This window comes from Argentina silus, assembly GCF_951799395.1.
Source record: "Argentina silus genome assembly, chromosome: Y".
Taxonomy (NCBI): domain Eukaryota; kingdom Metazoa; phylum Chordata; class Actinopteri; order Argentiniformes; family Argentinidae; genus Argentina; species Argentina silus.
This window is the reverse complement of record NC_139654.1, coordinates 39,985,056-39,988,522: the sequence shown is the minus strand read 5'-3', so window position 1 is coordinate 39,988,522 and position 3,467 is coordinate 39,985,056. Positions and strand designations below refer to the sequence as shown.

Genomic DNA, 3,467 nt, shown 5'->3' with positions numbered 1-3,467 from the left:
GAAGAAATGTGCTTCTCAAATCTGTCATTAACACTGTTTTCCACACGCTTTTTTCATTGCATTGCCATATAATCAATTGGTCATTGATGCGTCACGAATAACGACAATGCGTCGAAAATTAAAGAAATGTAAACATGAATTATGTTATTACTGTCTGTTACGGCCGCAGCCGATACCCGCCCGTATGTCTCTTAGTATGCTGTCAAGCAGGCTGCGCGCTACGAATTCCAAGGCTCCGCCCACTCCGTCGACATCGCCAGCGCGGATCCGGATTGGATGCATCGCAACCAGCGCGCCTATCGGGTCCCAGCGCGGGCCGGATAAAAAGCCGGGCCAGCTTGTCAGTCGGCGGGCTGTGTATGTTTGACCAGTACCCGTGAGACTTGTGTAGAACACTTGACTTTGTAGAGACTCATTAGAAAGATAGACTTTGTAGAAACTTGTTAGTATTTAGTATTGTGATACTGTGTATAGCATAATCGTTTATTAGTTTATGGTTACCGAAAATTGGGCCAAGTATAGTTTTGTTGCACTGATTTTGCACCACACTCTGTAGATTCCTTTGTTTAGACTCTCCAGGAGTAGAGGTGGCTGTTCTGCACTGTATTTAAGTTTTGTCCACTGCTTTAGGCCAGTGAGGTTTTGTTTTCGCTTTGGTTTTGATTAGATGATAAAGGTTTAGGTTTTGCTCCCTGTTTATGAGCTTGCTTTTGGTCATATTTGTTTAGTTGAGTTGAACAGCCCCTGTAGGTCCTTTTTTCTATTGTTGTAGCCACTAAATCTGTATTACCCTTGTTGCCCTTAAGACAATTTAAGTTCCTTGTTAATAAAATAACTATAATTTACCAATTCCACCTGGTTATATGTTGCTTCCCTTTCCCCTAGCGAGCCGGGTTGTAACATAAGTGGGGGCTCGTCCGGGATATTTATCTGTTAAAGGATTAATTCCCGTAGCCAAACAAAAAGTTATTGACAACTGGGAGGTTGGATTGTTTTTATAATAATACAATAGGGTATTGTGTGTGCTTATAGTACCCGTTGAACATGGCACTGTTCAACGTTAACACATTCCTGGCTAATCCCACTCTTGGGCAGATTGATAGCTGCCGTAAAGATGATTTAGCACAGATAGCTCATCACTACGGTCTAGTTTATCCCAAGCGGATAATTAAGAAAGCCGAGCTTAAGGCTTTAGTAATACACGAATTGGTGGAGAGAGAAGTAATTGTATTGTCGCAGTCAGCGTCCGCTGTGCTCTATGGTAGTGCACTGGGTGAAGTGGCAGGTGATCCTCAAGGTGCTCAGGCAAGTGCGGAAGTGGAGGGTGAGACAGATGAGCGGGTGAAAACTCCGTTTACGCTGCCTCGCTACGATCCCTCGCCTTTTACTAGCACTGGGTCCAAAGACGGGGCTCGGCTAAAAGTCCGTCTTGCCCGTCTCCACATAGAAGCCCAGGAGAAAGCACAAAGCAGGCAAGCACAGTTACAGCTGGAAATTAAAAAGCTGGAGATCGAGGCTGACACCGCTGTGAGAATTCGACAGCTGGAACTCGACTCCCAGAGAGCGGCGCAGGCACTGCATGCGTCCGCTGCGGCAGACGGTATGTCTCCTCCTTCCACCACTTCACCGCATAAAACTTTTGAAATTAGCAAGCACATTGCACTAGTGCCAACGTTTAAGGAAACGGAGGTGGACTCCTATTTTGGTGCGTTTGAGCGCATTGCTTCAGCGCTGCAGTGGCCGGCTGAAGTGTGGGCATTATTATTACAATGCAAAATGCATGGCAAAGCCCAAGAAGCAGTTGCTTCCCTCCCTATAGGGGATAGTCTAAATTATGATAATGTAAAAGCCGCGATTTTACGCGCTTACGAATTGGTCCCTGAAGCGTATCGACAGAAGTTTCGAAATCTAAAGAAAGCCCCAAACCAGACTTATGGTGAGTTCGCAAGGGAAAAGGGAACAATGTTTGATAAGTGGATCACAACCTGCAAGGCCAATGATTATACTTCATTGCGGGAGTTGATTTTGTTGGAAGAATTCAAGAAGAGTTTGCCCGATCGCCTTGTTGTCTATCTAAATGAACAGAAAGTAAGTTCACTCTCCTCTGCTGCTGTACTGGCCGACGAGTATGTGCTAACTCACAGGACTGTGTTTCCGTCAGTCTCTGTTGAGAAGCCTCGTCATGCTCCGGCGGTGCACACTCATTCGTTTAAGTCACAAAATCCTAAGAAAGAGGAAAGAGAGTGTTTTTATTGTCACAAACCTGGTCACATAATTGCAAACTGTTTGACTCTTAGACAGAAAGAGCAACAGCCTTCTCAGAGGGGCCCGTATCCGAAAAGTGTCGGATTAATTAAAAGTGAACCGCGTTTTGACACCGAGACTAGTGTTGCGGAAGTTGAGGCATGTTTTGAACCATTCACATTCGAGGGGTTAGTATCACTGACAGGCGAGACTGGTGATCAGCGCCTGGTGCGTATTTTACGAGACACGGGTTGCTCGCAGTCGGTAATGGTCGCCGATGCGTTGCCCTTCACAGAGCAGTCTGCATGCGGGTATGGAGCTGTGTTGCGTGGCCTTGAAATGGGTTACGTCCCTCGGCCAGTACACCGCATACACATACGATCAAAACTGATCACAGGTTTCTTTCCTGTTGCTGTTTGTCCTGCGTTGCCAGTTAGAGGTATTGCCTTTTTAATGGGTAACGACATAGCTGGGGGTAAAGTGACTCCTACACTGGAAGTGTTGGATTTCCCTCAGTGCCCGGAGTTACGAAAAATGGGACAGTCTCAATCGGAGTTATTCCCTGCATGCGCAGTCACTCGCTCACAGTCAGTCAGAGATAAGGATAGGGATGAGGATATTTCTCTCTTTGACAGTGTGCTTGCGCAGACCTTTTCAGGAGAGGGTGGGACGGAGGTCGCAACCGCATCCTCTAATGAAGGTGCCGCAGATCAAGTGCGCCCGACCGGCCCAGAGACGCCGTCTTCTGATACCCTGTCACTTCCAGTGACCCGCGAACGCCTGTGCGCTGCTCAGAGAACTGATCCGACGCTGGCTAAGTGTTTCTCCAATGTGGTGAGTGCTGACACCGTAAAAGAGAAGGTAGCCTACTTACTCCATAACGAGGTTCTGGTGCGTAAGTGGTCGCCTCCCTTAGCGAACAATTCTGATTGGAGTACTGTCTATCAGGTAGTTGTTCCGTCTGTGTATCGTCCCCATGTTTTGTCGGTAGCTCATGAAAGCCAGTGGTCAGGACATTTAGGGATAACCAAAACTTATCAGCTCATCCTTAGGCACTTCTTTTGGCCAGGGCTAAAGGCTGATGTAGCTAACCATTGTCGCTTTTGTCATGTATGCCAGCTGGCAGGGAAACCAAATCAAACCATTCCTCCGGCCCCATTGCATCCTATACCTGCAATAGGAGAGCCGTTCGAACGGGTAATAGTTGATTGTGTTGGTCCCTT

General features: G+C 47.1%; 1 pseudogene across 1 annotated transcript in view; it reads left to right on the top strand.

Moving 5' to 3' along the window:
- The window catches only part of LOC310824117 (cytochrome P450 3A27-like), a 30,913-nt pseudogene extending 27,900 nt beyond the window's left edge, over positions 1-3,013 (top strand). The window contains exon 6 of the transcript in view: positions 2,903-3,013. The product of the transcript in view is annotated as a cytochrome P450 3A27-like (transcript). The remainder of the gene's footprint in view (positions 1-2,902) is intronic.
- Positions 3,014-3,467: the final 454 nt, after the last annotated feature.